We start from the raw sequence: 22,117 nt of genomic DNA, 5'->3' as shown, positions 1-22,117 counted from the left end.
TCACAACTTGTAGCAAATAGAGTCTAAGATGTCCCTTTGCCCTCTCTTGGGATTCGTGCTGATATGAAATCCCCACCCTTTGAGTGTGGGAGGGACGTGTGACATCCTTCTAACCAGGAGAATACAGCAAATGTGACAGAATGTATGTGATTGGGTGTATGTGATTACATTGTAGAGGACTGTAATATCTGCTTGCTAGGAACTCTCTCCTTCCTTTTGAAGATGCCAGCTCCTCCCTGGGGGTGGGGGCGGGGCATGGGTCGAAGGAACTGAGAGTGGCCTTTGGTCAACCACCAGCAAGAAACTGAGGCCCTCACACTGGAAGCCTGCAAGAAACTGTGTGCTACTAACAACCACATAGACGTCGAGGTGGCTTCTTTTCTGGTCATGCCTCAGAAGAGAACCCAGTCCTTGCTGGCATCTTGGTAGTAGCCTTGTGGAGAACCAAGCTAAATTGTGACCAGACCACTGACTCAGAGAAACTGCGAGAGCTAAATGTATTTTGCTTTAAGCCATTAGATTTGTGGTGATTTGTTACTCAGTAATAAATAACAAAAATAATACCAGCTCCATATAAAACAAGTCAGTTCAGGTTGCTGTAATGAAGTACCATAGACTGGGTGGCTTAAATTAAAAAAAATTATTTCTCATAGTTCTAGAAGCTGGAAGTGCAAGATCAAGGCACCTGAAGATCTGGAGGCTGGTGAGAGCCCAGTGCCTGTTTTGCAGAGGTCTGTCCTTTATATGGTAGTGAGCAGAGAGGGAGCAAGATTTCATGAGTCTTATTTTTCTTTTCACAACTGTACCTGTAGCATATGGAAATTCCTGGGCCGGGGGTCGAATTGGAGCTGCAGCTGTGGCCTATGTCATAGCCATAGCAACACCAGTTCCTTAACTTACTGGATGAGGCCAGGGATCAAACCCACATCCTCACAGAGACAATGTCATGTCCTTAACCCACTGAGCCACAATGGACACTCTGCTTTCTCTTCTTATAAGGGCACTGATCTCATCTGTGATGGTACCACCCTCATGACTTAGTTACCTTCCTCAGTTCCCTTTCCTAATACCATTGCGTTGGGCTTAGGATTTTAGCATATGGATTTTGGGAGGACAGAAATATTCAGCCCATATCAACACCCAAATATCAATAGAATCATCCCTGGCAAATACTGCCTGTAAACCCTCAATATATGTTGCCTAATTTGATTAATATAAGTGAATTTTCTCAGCAGACTTGATGAGTTATTTCATACCTGAGCTTCATATGGCATCACGAACAGCTGATGTAGTGGTCTCATCATCATTACTGTAGCCTTAGTGCATGGCTAAGACCTCAGAAGACCATGATGCTCCAAAAGGTTGTTAAGTGAATGATGTGTGAACTCAATCTGCAGGTGACACCACCACTCTCCATGAGGACCCACATTCACAGGGTATCAAAAACAAGCACATGGGGAGGAAAAGTGGCAAACCACTGGCTTAAATAGGATCCCATTGTAGGTTTATCCACCATCCCAATTAAGAGCAATATTTGTTTGTTTGACTTTCATCGTTATCCCCTGCGTATTTGTCATTACATAATCACAGCCATATTTCCCTACCTCAGTGAATATAAGTAAAAGCTTTCAATGTTTAAATGGATGTTTCCTCATTTGAGCAATTTTACAACCCTGCCCATGAAACTCATTTCAGCCCAAGACCCTTCACTCTTTAGGGGAGGGAAGTAAGACAATATGGTTTCTCCATCACATGGCAGACATTCACAGAATTCCGCTGGTCTGCAGGCAAAGGGTGGGAAGGGGACGATAGGGCTAAGGCCAAAGAGGAAAATATATACTCCCTTCTGCTTCAACTGAGTGGATACATGCAACACCTCCTCCATCTAGAGACTCCTCCATTTCTATGCTTCCTGTGCAGCTAAGTACAGCCAGGTGATGCTGTTTTAACCAGTGGGCAGTGAGCAGAGCTTCGAGATCATATATATATATAGTTTGTTTGTTTTGTTTTGTTTTGTTTTTTTTTCTTTTTAGGGCTGCATCTGTGGTATATGGAAGTTCCCAGGCTATGGGTCGAATTTGAGTTATAGCTGCTGGCCTACACCACAGCCACAGCAACATGGGATCTGAGCCACATCTGCAACCTACACCACAGCTCATGGCAATGCTGGATCCCTGACCCACTAAGTGGGGCCAGGGATCAAACCCACATCCTCCTGGATACTAGTCAGATTCGTTTCTGCTGTACCACAATGGGAACTCTGAGATCACATTTTATAAGGAAGATAGTTACCATCACCCTCCCTCACTCCATTTCTATCTCCAGGGAAATAGCAGAAATTGGAGTCACTCCCAGAAACAGAGATGGGAGGAGTAGTGGGCTGGAGTTGGCTGGCAAGATGTGCAAGAGCCAACTGTCTGTCTCCTCCCTGCTCTGCATTTGACAGTATCTTGTTGCTATCTTGGCATTGAACGTGCTGGAGTATTTACACCATGGAAATGGGCAATTGCTACAAATCATGGATTTTGTTTTCCTTATTTATTTATTTATCTTGAGAGCTTGTGGTAAGCTTTTACAAGCATATCACTATGTTGAGTCACCCTTCCAGCCTGGATCCCCATGGAGGAGAATCGCTTCCTCTCCTGGACTGTCTCATGGGTGAGAGACCTCTTCAATCTCATGTCAGCCACTAGCTAGTTTATAATTATAAACAGACATTCATTGCAATTGCTTAGATGTAAACATTAAGGCAAACACAGAAGTATCAGCTGAGGGCTATGTGCCCACATTTCTTCCCACTCCCTCCATGGCCTAATAGGACCTTTCACTTACTCTGAAAGATGCTGTACTAGTGTCTTTGGGAACCTCACCTTTGTCCTCCTACATTTCTGAAAAGGAGCTACGTGCCAGATCTCAGATGTAAAATATCCCTATCAGGGACTTCGTTGCAAGGTAATGACCTTGATCTCCCAGACTGGCAGGTCTTTCATGTGAATTGCACACTGAAGAATCCTCTGGAAGCTTTTTATAATGGAACTGTGGAACTGACATGGCCCCACAGCTGAAGTGCTCTGCAGTTCCACGGTGCCTGGGAAGCCAGGGGGTACTTTCCATGAAATCCTTCACTCTGGCGTTTTTCTCCGTATGTTGATAAAATTTCCAGGAACAGGCCTCTCCCCTGATTTAATGCCCCTTTAACTGTGAGAATAAATAATGATGCTTTGCAATTGCATTGTACTTTAGACCTTTCCAAGCACTTCTTAAAAATCTGCTCTGTTCCTTGATTCTCTGAGGCAGCAGGACTCTTGTTAACAAACCTTATTTCAGGGTTTATATTGAGGCCAGAGATGTTTAATGTTTCTCTAAGTTCACAGTGAGCGGGGAAAGAACCCACATGTCTGAATCTGAGTGCTGTACTACAGAGGTTACTGTCTGTGCTTTGAAATCACCAGGCTTGGGATTAGAATTTTCACTCACACCAGTTGCTTAAGGGATCTAAGCTTTAGTTTTTTCTTTTGTAAAATGGGATTAATAACAGTTCTATCTAGTGGCTTATTGTGACAATCAAATAACACCTAGCATGGCATATTTCACAGAGGTGGTATTCAACAGATGTTTGCCTTTCTTTACCCTGGACCTGGCACCAGCCAGGAACAGGTCCCTGCCCATTGCTGCTCTTTTCTTAGACTTTGAATCTGCATTTGATCCCAGCATCACCTCTGGATCCATCTCGAAGTCACTCTGTGTCTGCTCTCACACTTTTGACATGAGTTCTTCAGAGCCACCAGCCTTCCCCATCATGTGCCACACCTCTTCAGATAAAGAAGAGGCTGGAAAAGGGACAAGGTAGGAGGGAGGCTCTTTTCTTGTGCTGATAAGCCACTGGATAAAGTTCTCAAAGAGGTCCTGATAGCCTTTAATGCAAAAACCCAGCTCACCTCCTCACACATGATTTTAGTTCCTGTAGCAGAATGCTAATGAGTACCCTCATTGATTTTTCTCTGGCCAGGTTTCTTGGTGTCAACATCCCACTAAGATGAGAGTCCACCCTTCCCCCACCTTCCCCCCACCACCCAGACTGAGGACTAGGAGGTTTGGCTCTAGCTTCTTTGATGATCACATTTCAAAAAGAAGGACCCCAGGTCCTTGAGAATGACCTTGCTTGGGACTTAAAGCTGAGAAGCCTATTTAGCTTCTAAAAAGATTTCCAAGAATTTCAAAGAAGTAAAGAACTTACAACTACAATTTTCCTAAAGTAGTTGCCCTAAGAAATGACAGGAAGGAGTTTCCTCCTTTGCTATCATTGTGTTTGCTCTTACATCTGTCTTGTTTCAGGAGAGTGAACACTGTCCTTGTTCTTGTAGAAGACATTTAAAGATACCTGCTGATGAGCTAGCCTGGTGGCTTTGGTTGGCTAGCCTGTTCTCTGGCTAGAAAATATCTCTGAGGAATCTGGAGATTGATGGGTGTGGAATGGGTGGATATGGAGGTTGGGATATGTAAGAATTCACCCTCACACTGAGTGAAGAGTTCCTTGAGAGAGAGTTCCAGGCAGAGTGAAAAGGGATTTGAAAGAGATTCTGTTGTTTATTTGTATCAACATTTATTTCTCTATTTTATAAGATATGACAAGCAATTATATGATGAATAAATACTCTTATTCCAATTTGATGGCAACTTCATGTATACACTTAAGGTGTCCTAGGACTCTGACTAGCTCTGAGCATCCATGTAACTCATGGCATTCTCAAAATACATCCAGCTGGTGTAATTGAGAGGAACTGTGTCTGAAGGTGTACATGAATGCACATGGTTCCACACGATCCCTTCGCTGGGAAATCTACCCTGCTCACCTTCCCTTCTCATGGAAGATGCTTCATTCTAGGTAAGAAGAATTTTTTCCTTCAGTCTTTTATGATAGTAATCACACCATATATTTTTCATGAAATATTGAGGACATTGATACTTGCATTATCTATTATGGTCCTAACAACAAACCTTTATTAGAAATGAAAACATGGAGGCTCAGAAAATTGAGCACCTTGCTCCAGGTCACAAAGTTAATGCAGGGAGTTCTGCTATGGCTCAGCAGGCACGAATTCTATTAGAATCCATGAGGACTCTGGTTTGATCCCTGCCCTTGCTCAGTGGGTTAAGGATCTTGTGTTGCTCTGAGCTGTGCTGTGGGTTGCAGATGTGGCTCAGATCTGGTGTTTCTGTGGCTATGGCACAGGCTGTCAACTATAGCTCCAATTCAACCCCTAGCCTGGAAATTTCTACATACTGCAGGTGCAGTGCCCCCCCCCCCCCCCAAAAAAAAGTCTAATGCAGAGTCAGGACAAAATCCAGGGCAAGTGGACAGGATTATAGGACATGGCAGTGGCTCTGACAATAAGTATCCCTTCCCCCCTTGATTTAGAAGTTTGGCAGATGAGTGCTGGGCAGCATCTTGAATACCATCCAGCCCCAGGATGTTTTGAAAAGAATCCTGTGTTCCATTCACGGCCAGGACATCAATATCTCAGGGTCCCAAACCATCTACTTTAAAAATGAATGGTAGGGAGGAGTTCCCACCGTGGCACAGTGGAAAAAAATCCAACAGGAACCATGAGGTTGTGGGTTCTATCCCTGGCCTTGCCCAGGGGTTAAGGATCTGGTGTAACTCGTGAGCTGTGGAGTAGGTAGTAGACTCAACTCGAATCCCACAGAGTTGCTATGGTGTGGGCCAGAAGCTGTAGCACAGATTTGACTCCTAGCCCGGGGAACTTCCACATGCTGTAGGTGTGGCCCTTAAAAAAAAAAAAAAAAAGAATGATAGGGAATAGAATGTCAAATGTTAGATTAGCCACATCTGGGAAGGACTGGTTAGTAAAACTTTTATTTCGGTTATGTATGTACAAAATGAAATTGTTCTTGCAAAGGCTTTAATCTTCATATTAAGACGGAGAGACTGAGGAGCGAGGAAGTTGGGGGGAAGGGCTAAGGTCACAGAGTTGATTATCAGCAAAGCCTTGAATGGAACTGCAGGCACTTTTGTTTTACCACATTTGTGCATTTTTCCTTCTTCAGCCTCCTTTTCAATCCCTGCGTCATCCAGCACTGGGAACGCAAAATCTCATCTCCCATCAATGTTGGACAGTGGCTTAATAGAGCTTAGCTTTGCAGAACAGAAATGAGTCCTGTTTGTTTTGAAAGGAAAGCTAAACCTAACGGGCAACTGGATGTTGAATTAAAGGTCTTATGGGATCTTTAGGGCAAAAACAAGGAGTGTGTTTGTGAAGCTTCTTGGGGAAGCTGGGAATTGAGAACTCCAGGTGGTCCTGAGAAGCAGCAGAAATTTCCCTGCTCTGCTGGACTTTACATGCAGAAGAAGGCAAAATATGCTGGAGGTGATGCAAAACACTGGCTGACCTTTGCTGGAGAGTTGAGCCTTTGCAAAGGGCATGATAACTACCTTGCTGATTGCAAAGCCCACTGTTATTGGAGAAGGGGGGTGGCAATGGTGACCTAACTCTCTGCAGGATGGTTGGGTGTGATGAATTACACATTTGATTTCCCTAGTGTGCCATGCAAAGCCTTGGGGCATGCCATTTAGCTTCTCTGTGTCTTAGTTTCTCATCTGAAAAATAGAGATAAAAATCCTTCATTATGTGCCCTGTTGGATGTGGAGATTAGTTAGGTACAATATGAAGATGAGTAAGGGTTATGTATTTTACAACTTTTAAAATAAGAAAAGGAGGAGGAAAACATGAAAAAAGAACAGAAAGTCAAGTGATTTTTTTTTGCTGTTGTTATTCATTAAAATCAAGTCCTAAGCATCTAAATTTTATGCCCTATATTATTTTCTCAAATGGTAAAGACCAGCTTGCATCCATAAATGATATTTTTATTTTTATGAACAAAGACTTCTTCCAACTGAAAGAACTCCCAGTGGCTAAAGCTGGAACAAGGTGAATAAGAAAATTAAAGAAAAGAAGTATTAGACTATAATTCAAAGTAGTAAATAAATATCAATGAGTCCATACTGATGTGAAGAAGTAACGGAATTAAAAATAAATGGGAAAGAAGAGACACATCTCTTTGGAATTCCAAATAATTCATGTAGATATTCTGCTCTCAAGTAGGTGGAGCATAATCCCCCCCTCATATGTGTGGGCTACTCATAGAGACATCCTTCCAAAGAATACAGAATGGAAAGGGGAGGGAGAGAATTATGTTATGGTGGAAAAATCTGACATTCACTATCTCAGCCAGGTGATCAGATTGAATACCAACACTGATATGTCGCATTGATAGTGTGTACCCTTTATGATGTGATGAGAATAGCACTTTACCTCTTTGGTGTTCCAACCAGAAACCAGAAGCACAGTCTGGCCAAGAGATGAGAAAAACATCAGACAAATCTAAATTGAGGCACATTGTACAAAATATCTTCCTAAAAACTGTCAAGTTCATCAAAAACAAGGAAAATCCGAGAAAGTCTCACAGCCAAGACCAGCCTAAGGAGACATGAAAAATGAATGCAACATGGAGTCCTGGAACAGAAAAAGGACATTAGGAAATCAGAATGAAATATGGAAATTAGTTAATAGTAATCAGTGTCTGTGCCTTAACTGTGACAAATACATGGTTCTAAGGTCAGATGTTGATAAGAGGGGACACTGTGTGAGGTATATGAGGACTCTGCATTACTCTTGTAGTTTTTATCTAAAACTATTCTGAAATAAAAATTTTATTAAAAAAGACTGTCTGGTCTACAAGTTATGTTAATTTCAGATCACCTTTAGCAAACATATACGGCATGTGTCCCAAATGATGGGTCCGTGGGACTGCGGTGACAGCAAAATATTGAAGAGGATATATGTATAAACACACACTGGCATGTGGGGAGATGCATAGTGGTGTAAATGCTTCATACTGTAAATGCTAAAATGGTAGGAGAGGCTTGTGGAATGGATTACATTTGGCTAGTGTTGGAAAGTTCCTCCAACAATTTCTTTGCAGCATCTTTACCAAGTAGTGGTGCAGAGAGAGGAGCTCAGTTAGTACTGTATTTAGTTTTGAACTTGTTGAATTTGAGATGCTTGTGGGGTATCCAAATGTAGATATCCAGTAGGAAGTCCACTCTGCAGGTGCACCCACAGATACAGACTTAGGCATCATCAATCTTTTAAGGGTAACTGAAGCCGTATGTGATATAGGAAACATGTAAGTTCTTTTGCTAAGAGTATTTTTTAATCTTTAGTTATAATGTAGCCTAGATAAAGAGCCAGAGTCCCAGCTGTGTCAAATACTAACTGAAACTGAAGCAAATTGTGGCAGCCCTCTCAGCCTCAGTCTCCTCTCTATAAAATGAGATAGCAATATCCTGCTTCTCTACCTTTAGGTTTGGGTAAGGAGGGGGATTTTAGAGGGTGTCTTCTGGATCCTTTGTAATCTGTAAAGAGCTACAGAGATGTAATACCACCCCTACTTAGTGTGGTTGAACAAATTCTCTTCAAAATTGTTATCTCTAAGAGCTTAGCTCTCTAAAGGCTAGAGTTTAAATGGATGTCATTTTTCCTTTTGAAAAGCTAAGTAGCAAATATCATGATAATTTGCACAGTATTTGAGGAGCTCTTGGCAAGCCATGGCTCTTGGCTCATGGTAAACTTTCCTTCCTAAAGAACTAACAGAATTACATTTCCTATCATCTATTTAGTACTGTTTCAAGGGACACCTACAGGCCATTTTTGAAAAATTTCCAGTGCAGCTGTGTTTTCTATGACAAGTAGATTTTTTGTTTATAAAACTTTCTAATAATCCCTTTGTCAGAACTTGACTGTTTCATTAGCATGACATGGCAGAACATGAAAAAATGGAGAAACAGAAGAATTCTCAGAGCAGAAGTCATGTAATTTTATCACAATGAGAAGCCAATTAAGCCAAAGAATATACTCATCTTGGGCAAAAATCAAGGAAATGAAGAAGCGTGAATCATGCCAGAGATTTGATTCCTCACTTTCACACTGTAGCTTGACAGAGTTTTCTTCTCAGTTCAGTGCACAGGCCTCCAGGTGTGAACTTGACTGTCTACTGGCCATGGATTTTTCCCTGCTATTAACCTTTTCAAAGTTTCCAGTGTTGGAATTGAGTGCCTCTCTCTTAAATTTCATTTTGATAGGGTATAGTTTTTGACCTACTCATGCTAAGTATTCTCTTCCTTTTGCCTGAAGCCTGTCACCTGGCAAGTTCCAAAAAAGGCCATGGAGAAAACCGAGGGTAGAGCTCTAATGAGAAATGAGCCTTTAATTCCTTTTTTTGGGAGCACACGGACAATATTCTCTCTCAATTAAAAATCACCCACTGACTGGTTAGCCTTTTGAGTGATTTCGGCAGCATCAAGCTCTCTTTGAAGCACATGAGAGCAGCCCTCCATGGGAGAACGATAACTTGTCTTCTAAAAACTCTGTTTGACATGGATTTTTCAAAAATATGAATTAAGAGGAGAATGAAAGTGAACTAAGTGGAATTAAGTTAGAAGCTAGATCTTTTGTGATAAAACATAGGGTTGTGTAATGCAGGGAAATATTGATTATGACATGTCTATCCCAGGGAAGAAAGAATTATCAGCTCCACAGTCATGAGGGAGCTGAGATCCTGAAGAGGCGATTTTTCAATTCACCTAAGGGGAGTGTAATGCATCATGAGGAAATAGTTCTGGTGCAAGTTTTATCTGTGAATAGTATGGTAACATTCTTGTATTTTCTCACCCTTCATCATGACCATCATTTGCAATTCCAACTAATTTCAAGTGACAGATGATCTTAAGCCATCTGTCAAAACAGTCCTAACTTGTCTTTGAATCCCACACCTACCACTGAGGAACTTGTGATCTTTGGGGCTAATTGTCTGCATTAAAGAAGGACATTAATTTCCATCTCATAGAGTAGTTGAGCCATGAAATATGAAGTATCCATGGGAAAGCTCCTTATAAGGCACTAAAGAAATGTGTGCGTTATTGTTTTATTGTTCTCTCACTTTCAGACATGACCAAAATATTTGTAAATGATCAAAGAGAATATAATTTAAGCCAACAATAATTTAAGCCGAACCTAAATCAACTGTGGTCTGAATGACCTGGGTGCAAAAGACCTGACGGCACTGGAACCTTGCCTGCAGGGTCAGGTTAAATGTTCTCATGCAGATCCAGGGTAATAGTGAAGTCTGCGCAGGTGAAGATCACTCAGTAATTTGAAGTAGAGCTCTAAAATCTTGAGGCAACCTAATGCCAAGGAGAGTGTGGGTAAATAAATGAAAGAATAATCTCGATAAAGCAGCCAGAACTGATGGCCACTAACCACAGCTTTCCCAGTGTAATACCAGAGAGGGTTGGCTCTGTGCTTCTAGTTAGGTGATTTCAGAGTCTCCCCTCCTACTTGTTATGGATTGAGTTGTATTTCCCACCTTTCACTCCTCACAAAGATATTAAAGTTCTGGAGTTCCCGTCGTGGCTCAGTGATTAGGAACGAATCTGTGACTAGGAACCATAAGGTTGCAGGTTTGATCCCTGGCCTCCCCCAGTGGGTTAAGGATCTGGCGTTGCCGTGAGCTGTAGGTTGCAGACGTGGCTTGGATCCCTCGTTGCTGTGGCTCTGGCACAGGCCAGCGGCTACAGCTCTGATTAGACCCCTAGCCTGAGAACCTCCATACACTGTGGGTGCGGCCCTGACAAAAACAAAAACAAACAAAAAAACAAACAAAAACAAAGATATTGAAGTTCCAACCCCCAGAACTTCAAGTGACCTTATTTGGAAATAGGATCTTTGCATATGATCAGGTAAACATGAGCCCATGGGGTGAGTCTTAATACCATATGACTGAGATCCTCAAAAAATGGGGAAATTTGGATATAAAGACACAAGTGCAGAGGAAATATGAAGACACAGATGTAATGGCCTTTACAAGCCAAGGGATACAATAAATATCCATTGTTAAATCCACCCCATTGTGTTACTTTGTTGTGGCAGCCCCAGGAAACTAATATACCACAGTTTGCCTGAGAAGCAAATACTATTTATTTTTCTGCTTCCTTCACTGACTGTCTACTTCTACTGGGATGTGAGCAATATGAGGACAGGGACATTGTTTATACCCTTCACGGTACTTAGAACCATATAACACAATTAATATTCGTTGAGTGAATTGTTACTGTTGGGCCCAGCATAAGGTTTGACAAATGCGGAAGTGGCTGAGCCCTGGTTTGACTGAAACAAACGAGGCACACACACAGTTGATGTGTGATATTTTTCATCTCAATATGAAGCACAGATGTGCTCTGGAAAATTACCTCCTATCAACAAATAAACCATCCCCCCAAGAGTAGATACACTATGCTCTGATCTGCAAAGTACATTTGATGATTAGGATGGCCTTGCTATTGCTCTCACATAATCACAATTAGATTATAAATATTTATGGAATTCAAAATAAGTACTAAGCACTTAGCTATGATGTAACTTCTCTAGCAAGCATATAACTTACCCTTGGACACTAACAACTGGTAACGTCCATCTACACTATCCTGGTGAGGTTCTGCATTAGTTTTCTATTGCTTTGATAACAAACTACCAAAAATTTAGTATGGCTTAAAACAACATGAATTTACTCTCATATAATTCTCAAGGTCAGAAGTCTAAAGTGGGACTCACCAGACTAAAATCAAGGTGTTGGAAAGTCTGTGTTCCTTCTGCATGCCCTAGTGAAGAGTCTATTTTCTTGCCTTTTCCAACTCTCTGGGCCTTCATGTGGCTGAAGGGGTGAGGGGGTTCTGTAGATCCTTTTTCATAAAGGCGCTAATCCCATTCATGTGAGCTTTACCCTTAGGACCTAATCACCTCCCCAAATTCTCTTAATATCATTGTATTAGGGATTAGGTTGTAGTGTCTATAGCAATATATAAAAACATGTGCCTACATATATATATATAAATATATGCATAAATATAAGAAATATAGATATTTTGGTGTTCCTTTCCTGGCTCAGCAGTTGACAGACCTGACCAGGATCCATGAGGATGAGAATTTGACCCCTGGCCTTGATCAGTGGGCTAGGGATGCAGCATTGCTATAAGCTGTGGTGTAGGTCGAAGACGTGGCTCAGTTTGATCCCGAGTTGCTGTGGCTGTGGCTGTGGACAGCAGCTGTAGTTCCAATTCAGCCCCTACCTGTGAACTTCCATATGCCCAGGAGTGGCCCTAAAAAGCAAACACACTCACACACACACACACACACACACACACACACACACACATATTCTTACCCACAAAATATTCATCCCTGTACAAAGCACATCATGGATTCCTGATAAAGTCTTATAGAATTATAATGAATTTAACCAAATCTAATAGAATACAGAAGAGAGAAAAGAGTTCACACTTCTTTTCTTTTAACCACTGTTGACTGAAAACAAATAAGTGCATGAGGAATAGTGAAGAAAAATCTATTCCGTTAAGAGACAGATGTACAAATTTGTGTTTCTTGAGGCGAGGGAGCAAGTAGGTACTTTGGAATAGTTTGCAAGTTGAAAGTAGATGAGGAAGTTTTTTTTCCTATTTTTTTAAAAATGAATACACATGGGGGAATATTATTTGCAGGATCTCACATCTCCACTCTGCACTGCAGGATAAATGAAACAGTCAGAACAGAAGTTAAATGATGATTAAAAAACAGCATGGCAGGATTTAAACCTACAGATTAAAGATGAAAAGTTTTGCCAAAGACTATCAGGTGAGACATCTGCTGATGTACATGAAAGAAGCTGCAGAGCACAAGATATTTTTTAAAAGTGCTTGTTCTGGATAAGAATTTTGGTTTTCGCTTAGTAAACAGGATAATTAGTAAAGATTAAGGAAATGCACCCTGAAGTTTCTTGGTTGATAATATTTACTTGGCATGACTTTCAGTAGAAATAAAAGCTTATCAATGTAACCATGCATGATTTTTATATTAGACACTGTTATTTTATCTTACCCAATCAAACCAAGTTGATGGTGCATCTGGGTCTCAAAAATTCCTTAAGTTAATTACCATCAAATTTAGTGGCTTTGGATCTTGTGACCTGGAGTAGCTATATCTCCACCCAAGCAAGTGTTAAAGTAATTAAACAAGGAGGTCATTAGACAGGGGTGGCTCTAAAGTCTTGGTAAGCCTATACAAGCAAGCCAAAACCTAAGCCAGAGTCAGCGCACATGAATCTGAGAAAATGAAACTTAAGAAAACCAATTACAAGCAGCCAACCAGGATTTTTACAAATCAGGCAACAACTTAAGCTACAGCCAATCAAATAACTTCCTTGCTTTGCTTTCATGTCTCAATAAAATCCTCTTCCTTAGCATCTCTTGGTGGAGATCTCCCAGCCACATTTGGTTTGGCATTATTTGATTCAATGAAGCTCTAAGGAAGTTAAAATTTTAATGTGCCTCAGTTTATCTTTTAACAAAAGTCAGAAGGAAATGGCATCTGTGCTTTGCATGGGTATTTAAGATGTTTAATTCAGGAGTTCCTGTTGTGACTCAGGGGAAACAAATCTGACTGGGATCCATGAGGTGGCAGGTTTGATCCATGGACTCACTCAGTGGGTTAAGGATCTGGCATTGCCGTGAGCTGTGGTGTAGGTCACAGAAGCCACTCATGTTTCGTGTTGCTGTGGCTGTGGCATAGGCCAGAGGCTACAGCTCAAATTTGACCCCTAGCCTGGGAACCTCCATGTGCCGTGGTGCAGCCCTAAAAATAAATAAATAAATAAATGGTTTAATTCAGTCCTAAGAAATCTTGTCTGTGCTCTTTTCAACTCATTTATAACTCAGTGATGTGTTTTGTGGAACCATGGGGTGCTGTGAAAAAAAAAAAAACCCACAAAATTTGGAGTAAAAATCTGTCTCTTCACATTATAAGTTGGGTTATAATGAATAATTTTATCATGCCTACCTAATCCCAATTTATCTTCTTTATAAAAAGAAAATAACCTTTCTTCCACAGGCTCCTATGAGGATTTCCTGCTCAGTGCAGCCTGATGCTTATTTCTACTGACATTGAATAGATTCCTTAGCTCTTGTAGAATGTTTGGTGGGATATTACATAGAGACAGCTTATAAAAGTTAGAAGGGACCCCCAAACTGGTATCCCCCTTCCTGTTGACCCTCACCTCTCATAAAGCCTCCCTTTCCAGAAAGGCCATCAGCTGAAAGCAGGGAGAGAGGTCACCTGCTGCACAGAATATTGGGTGAGAAGCCAGATCCTGGGAAGCAGAGCACATAATGTCCCAGGGTGACAGATTTTTTTCCCCCTTAGATATCTAATGCATCTGAAAGATGTGAGAAATGCTTGTCTAGCTCTTAAAAAATATCTTTTGACATGAGAGCACCCAAGAGCATTACTTATTTCCATTGGGCAGCTGGAATAAATTACACTACACAAAGTGGTTTTGGAAATGCCCATCTTCTCCAGTGATAGTGAAGAGCAGTGGGAGTCTGAGCCCTTTCATTTTGGTCAATCTCTTTTCTGTTTTGGATCCTGCAATAAAATATTCAGAACCTATTTTTAGAATCAGGAGGGACATAGAGAAGATCAACAGATGACTCCAAAGCCTGCTCTTTTAATCTACACATATATGAGTTTAAAAATACTCTCTTTCCTCTGGAAACGTCATGGTAGCCTCAGAAACTTTTATCATAGAATCTTTATCATATACCATATTGAAGTATTGGCCAGCTTGATTGAATGCAAATGACTGAAGGCAAAACATTTTTAATCATTTTTAAAAAATTAATACCATTACCTTATTTATCATTTAATCTGACATCCATCTATAATCTGTGAGCATCTTCTCCATGTAGGCTCTGGAAACAAATCTGTTGTGGCTCAGTGGAAACAAATCTGACTAGGACCCATGAGGATTCAGGTTCGATCCTGGACTCACTCAGTGGATTAAGGATCCGGCATTGCTGTGAGCTGTGATGTAGGTGACAGAAAGGGCTCATATCTCATGTTGCTGTGGCTGTGGCATAGGCCAGTGGCTACACCTCAAATTTGACCCCTAGCCTGAGAACCTCAATGTGCTGCGGTGTGAAAAAAGAAGTGTCTCTTTCCTGCTCTCTCCCCACTGCTGTTTCTGATTGCCTTTTTCTTTTTTCTTTTTTTTGTCTTTTTGCTATTTCTTTGGGCTGCTCCCCGGCTTATGGAGGTTCCCAGGCTAGGGGTCGAATCGGAGCTGTAACCACTGGCCTACGCCAGAGCCACAGCAACTCGGGATCCGAGCCGCGTCTGCAACCTACACCACAGCTCAGGCAACGCCGGATCGTTAACCCACTGAGCAGGGGCAGGGACTGAACCCTCAACCTCATGGTTCCTAGTCGGATTCGTTAACCACTGCGCCACAAAGGGAACTCCTGATTGCCTTTTTCTACATCTGCCCCCTCTCACTGACTTCTTAGACATCGGAAGATCCCACAGCCCAGTTCTCAGACCTCCTCTTTTCATCTCTACTAATCTCTAGGTCAGAAGGTGACGATTTCTTCCTGTAAATGTCCGTACAGCAAATATTTTGGGTTTTGTAGACCACACTGTCTCTGTCACAACTACTCAACTCTGCTGCTGTAGCACAAAAGTGTCCATAGATATATTTGAATGTGGCTGTGCTCCCATAAAGTGTTTTTTTTTTCTTTTTTTTACCAAAATAGGGGGGTGTCCTGATTCGACCACAAACCAAAGTTTGTGGATCTTGATCTAGGTAACCCCACACCAGTAGCTTTTAATGCCCTCTAAATTCTCTTGCCTCCTCCATGCATTTCCCCAGCTCTGGTCATTGCCCATTTGATAGCTCTACTTGGGTATTAACAGGATGTTAAAACCTAGAATTTTCAACACAGAACTGCTGACTCCATTCTCTCTCTCCAAACTCAATCCTTCACCAGCATTCCACATCTCAATAAATGGCATCTTTGTCCATCCAGTCACCCAAACCCAAAACCTTGGAGCCATTTTTAATTCCCACTTTTTCTTTTCCCTTCTTTCTTTTTCTTTCTTTCTTTCTTTCTTTCTTTCTTTCTTTCTTTCTTTCTTTCTTTCTTTCTTTCTTTCTTTCTTTCTTTCTTCCTTCCTTCCTTCCTTCCTTCCTTCCTTCCTTCCTTCCTTCCTTCTTTCTTCTATGACCTATGTATATACTTATTTATTTTATTTTTATATGTATTTTTTATTAAAGTATAGTTGATTTATTATGTGGTGCCAGTTTATGTTGTATAGTATAGTGACCCAGTCATACATATATACATTTTTTTCTCATATTATCTTCCATCCTGTTCTATCCCAAGAGACTGGATGTTAGTTTCCTATGCTGTACAGTAGGACCTCATTGCTTATCTCTTCTAAATGTAATAGTTTGCATCTACTAACCCCCAAATTCCCCATCCCTCCCATTCCTTCCCCACTCCCCCTTGGTAACCATATGTCTGTTCTCAATATCTGTGAGTCTGTCTCTGTTTTGTAGATAGGTTCATTTGGGCCATAGTTTAGATTCCACATATCAGTGATATCATATGGTATTTGTCTTTCTTTCTGACTTACTTTACTTAGTATGAGAATCTCTAGTTGCATCCATGTTGCTGCAAATGGCATTATTTCATTCTTTTTATGGCTGAATAGTATTCCACTGTGTATATGTACCACATGATCTTTTTTTTTTTCTTTTTCTTTTTAAGACCACACCCAAGGCATGTGGAAGTTCCCTGGGCTAGGGGTTGAACTGGAGCTGCAGCTGCCAGCCTAGGCTACCCCCACAGCAATGCCAGATCTGAGCTGCGTCTGCAACCTATACCACAGCTCACAACAGTGCCAGTTCCTTAACCCACTGAGCAAGGTCAGGGATTGAACTCATGTCCTCTCGGATACTAGTTGGGTTCATTACCGCTGAGCCACAAAAGGAACTCCCGTGCAACACCTTTTTTTTTTTTTTTTTTTTTTAAGTGTTATTTCCCCAATACATCTTTTTCTACTCTACAGCATGGTTACTCAGTTACACATACATGTACACATTCTTTTTTCTCCCATTATCATGCTCCATCATAAGCGACTAGACATAGTTCTCAGGGCTACACAGCAGGATCTCATTGCTAATCCATTCCAAAAGCAATAGTTAGCATCTATTAATCCCAAGCTCCCAATCCATTCCACTCCCTCCCCCTCCCCCTTGGCACCACAAGTCTATTCTCCAAGTCCATGATTTTCTTTTCTGTGGAAAGGTTCATTTGTGCTGTATATTAGATTCCAGATATAAGTGATATCATATGGTATTCGTCTCTCTCTTTCTGACTTACTTCACTCAGTATGAGGGTCTCTAGTTCCATCCATGTTGCTGAAAATGGCATTATGTTGTTCTTTTTTATGGCTGAGTAGTATTCCGTTGTGTATATATACCACATCTTCTTAATCCAATCATCTGTCAATGGACATTTAGGTTGTTTCCATATCTTGGCTGTTGTGAATAATGCTACTTTCCTTTATATCCTTTTATCAATTTGTCAGCAATACCACTGGCTCTGCTTTTAAAATTTATCCCAAATCTGAATGCCTCTCTTGAGTCTTGCTCCTCTCAGTCTATTCTAGGTCATAATCCCTTCTTGCTTGGACTCCTATAATAGATTCTTGAAGGATCTCCTTTTTCCACTCTTAAACTAACCCACAGCCAGTAAAAAAATATACAAGGGTTTCCTATCACTCCTGGAATGAACCCCAATATCCTTATCATGGTGCTGAAGGTCCCATGTGATCTATTCCCTGAGCTTCTCTCTGCCTTATTCTTCTCCTTGCTTCTTTCTCTCATATTGTACTGACCTTCTTTTTTTCTTTTTATGGCCACACTTGTGGCATATGGAAGTTCCTGGGCCAGAGGTCGAATTGGAACTGCCGCCTTGGCCACAGCCACAGTCACAGGAACCTTGAATCTGAGCTGAATCTGTGACCTACACTACAGCTTGCAGCAACATGAAATCCTTAGCACACTGAGCAAGGCCAGGGATTGAACCTGTGTCCTCACAGATAATATCTGGTCCTTAACTGATGGAGCCACAACAGGAACTCCCACACTGGCCTTCTTGCTATGTCTTCAGAAGGAGGAGCCTGCTCCTATCTTGGTTTTCCATCTGCCTGGAAAACCCTTCCTCCAGGTGATTGTGTGCGTCTTTCTTCTGCTCCCTCAGTGAGGTCTTCTGTGACCCCTCACCTTGAATGAAAGAATGCCCTCGTTATTTTCTCTCAGCTTACTTCATACTTTGTTTAAGAGCCTGTATTGTATATATATTTATTTAATTTTCGCCTTCCGTGCTAAAATGTAAGTTTCTGAGGTTGAGGACTTTGTCATTTTTTTCACTGTGGTGTTTCTGTTTCTAGAACAGGTTGTGGCATAAAATACATGCTTCTTAATAAATATCTATTAGCTGTCTGAATAGTGAAAGAATGAAGACAGCAAGAGAGACACATTCCTTTTCTTCATCAAGCTTACAGCCCAGTGGGTGATTCAAAGTGGGGTGGGGGAGACCCACAATAAGAATGGAGCAGGGGTCTATGGAGCTTCATTCTTCTCCCAGATGGTGGCTGCCAGTACAGTTTTTCCAGAGAAAGTGATATCTTAATTGAGACCCCAGTGATGAATGGTAGTAGTTAACCACCTCACGCAAGGCATGGACCTCTGGGTGTGCTGGGGCTGAAAGAGGCCAGGGAAGCTGAGCCAGCTACAAGACTGAATGTGATTTTTTCATGTTGCCTCCCTCTTACCTGAATTTATATTTAGTACCTGCATTTTTACTAATTTTTAGCTGAGGAAATTGTTCAACAGACTCATCATTTGTCATCTGATCAGGGGGTTGCAGTTGTCCCTGTCAAGACAATAGATGTGAAACTGGTAACATTTATAGTAGTCAGAACATCTTGTTGGTAACACACTAGGCAGTCTCATTCTTAAGGGGCAAATCATATCTCCTACACAATAATGTCCTAGGGCTGTCATTCCAGTGTGTCCACTCTCTCTATTCTTTGCTCTCATTTTAATGAATCATTCAGTGCTGAGGAGATTCAGTTTTCTTGAATTGTCATGGCAACTTTGCAATGATGAAAAAAAAAAAAAGAACCAAATTTTAAGAAAAATACAACTAATAAAATCAGGCCATTATTCTTTCTCCTGCCTGGCCAGAAATGCAATTTCATCACACTTTTCAGCTGCAAAATATACACCTCAAGATTTACTTTCAATTTATTTATTTATTTTTATTTATTTTTCATGTTAATTATTTTTTTCCCAGTTACACATACATGTATACATTCTTTTTTCTCACATTATCATGCTCCTTCATAAGTGACTAGACATGGTTCCCAGTGCTATACAGCAGGATCTCACTGCTTATCCATTCCAAAGGCAATAGTTTGCATCCATTAACCCCAAACCGACATGGAGAATAGACTTGTGGTTACCTTCAATTTCAATGTAATGATGCTTGGGTTCCCGTTGCTCAGCGGTTAACAAACCCAAATAGTATCCATGAGGAATCAGGTTTGGTCCCTGGCCTTGCTCAGTGGGTTAAGGATCCGACATTGCTGTGAGCTGTGGTGTAGGTTGCAGACATGGCTTGGATACAGTGTTGCTGTGGCTGTGGGGGTAGGCCAATACCACAGGTCCAATCTGACCTCTAGCCTGGGAATCTCCATATGCCCTAGGTACAGCCTTAAAAAGATGAATAAATAAGTAAATGTGCTGATGCTTTTAGTGTGCCTATATTTTCATTTGCAGCTTCATGAAACAGGCAGGATTGGGAATTATCCTTATTATACATGGGGTAGTTTGTTTTCCTTCTTCCTGCTAATGGTGTCCCTTAGTACCAGTTTGAAAGCTCAGAAAGAAGTAATTAATGAGATGCTGCCCATTGGAAAATACCACATAATAGCACCCAAAGTAGGGCTATAATCATAGTAATGCATTTCCCACAATAGACAGTGGTACTTTTTCAGTAATTTCAGGAACTACTCAAGACAGGTATTCATATCCAGATTAGGCAAGCCCTTGCTATTCATTTTGAACATATGATATGAAGATTGTAAATCACATGAAGCCATTAAATTTTACTTATGACCTGCTAAAAAGTTGTGGACAATACTTCATAGTTAATTTTGGAAAACCATCACTCTTTGAGACAAGTGATGTTAACTCATGTGTTAGTGATATAGATTCCAAACTAACCTCTGAATAAAGAAGGGAAAGTATTCGGTATGGAATGAGGAAGAAGATGGAAGGTCTAAGTGCTGAAATAAGAAGAAATAAATTGGGTTTCAAAAATAAGGATTATTTTTTCTTAATCTCTCCCTATCTATTAATTTAAAGAAAGAACCCCATGGATTTTAGAAAACACTCCCACTCCTCCTAAATTCATTTACAATCAATGTCATGAACTGAATTCCCTCTCCCAAATTCATGTATTGAAGCTCTAACTACCAATGTGATTGTATTCGGTGATGGGGTCTTGAAAGAGGTAATTAAGGTGAAATGAGGTCATAGGAGTGGGGCCCTGATCCAGTAGAAGAGAAGGAGAAATGAGAGATCTGTCTCTCTCCATGTGTACACAGAGAAAAGTCCACATGAAGACCAGTGAGAAGATGACATTCGCAAGCTGAGGAGAAAGATGTCATCTGAAACCATCCCGCCCACACCTTGACCTTGGACTTCCAGCCTCCAAAACTTTAAGAAAATAAGTGTCTGTTGTTGACGCTACCTGGCCGTGGGACTATGTCATGGCAGCCTGAGCAGACTAAGATAATCATGTTGAGAATACAGAGTGCATACAGGATATGGGTTTTACCCTCAAGGACCCCGTAGCATAGATTTAATATACATACAGTATTTCAGGAGTATTATCTGTATTTATTGAGCACTAAACTGTGCCATTAATTGTGCACAGTTTAGTGCTCAGGTTTTTGTATATCGATTGCATGCAATAAAGCTGTTAAAAAATAAAGAGTGCCAGACTTTTTCTATGTATCTTATTTCTAATCCAAAGAATTACAATTACAACTGAAATCCCTGATTGGTATCTTCTGAGTACTGCATTGGATTGGTGACATGGGTGCCAGTGTGTAGGATGAACACAGGCCTGTGTTCTAGGGTCATGACCCTGAGCAAGTGAATCCTGGGCCCTCCCTTGGAGAGGCAGGACTTGTGACATGAATTTATCAGTCAGGGACTTGTTAGGATTGAGTAATCACACCAGTAATTTTATATTTTATTTTTATAATAATTTTATATTATTTTATTGTAATTAATTTTTATGGCTACACTCATGGCATATGAAAGTTCCCAGGCCAGGGACTGAATCCAAGCCACAGCTGCACTCTACATTGCAGCTGCTGCAATGTAGATATTTTAACTCACTCCACAGGGCTGGTAATTGAACCCATGCCTCTGCAGCAACCTAGCTGCTGCAGTTGTATTCTTAGCCAAAGCACGAACACCCACACCCAGTAATTTTTTTAAATTAAATTTTTTTTTTTTTTTGCTTTTTAGGGCTGCACCCATGGCATATGGAAGTTCCCAGACTAGGGGTTGAAAAGGAGCTGCAGCTGCTGGCCTACACCATAGCCATAGCAACATGGGATCTGAGCTGCATCTGCAACCTACACCACAGCTCATGGCAACACTGGATCCTTAACCCACTGAGAGAGGCCAGGGATCAAACCTGCATCCTCATGGATCTTAGTCGGGTTTTTTGACCACTGAGCCACAAAGGGAACTCCACCACACCAATAATTTTAACAGATATATTTTAGTACAAACAATTGATAACTAGATATAAGGAATTGTTGAGAAAAAAAAAAAATTCCAGGGATGTATCATCGTGTAGCAACTGCAGGAAATGGGAACCACCCCTAGGGTTTGGGAACTAAAGGAAGAAGCTGGAGTTATTAAAACTTAGATGTTTAGAGGGAGGTTCCGTTTGAGTGGGGTCCAGAGTGCTGGAGGGGATGCTGGCTGGTTGGCGCCTACTGCATTTCTGAGTGGGAGCACTGAAACCAATTGTGTAGGCTTTGGAAAAACTGCAAAC

The sequence above is a fragment of the Sus scrofa genome, chromosome 16 (assembly GCF_000003025.6).
Source record: "Sus scrofa isolate TJ Tabasco breed Duroc chromosome 16, Sscrofa11.1, whole genome shotgun sequence".
Classification (NCBI taxonomy): domain Eukaryota; kingdom Metazoa; phylum Chordata; class Mammalia; order Artiodactyla; family Suidae; genus Sus; species Sus scrofa.
This window is presented reverse-complemented; position numbering follows the sequence as displayed.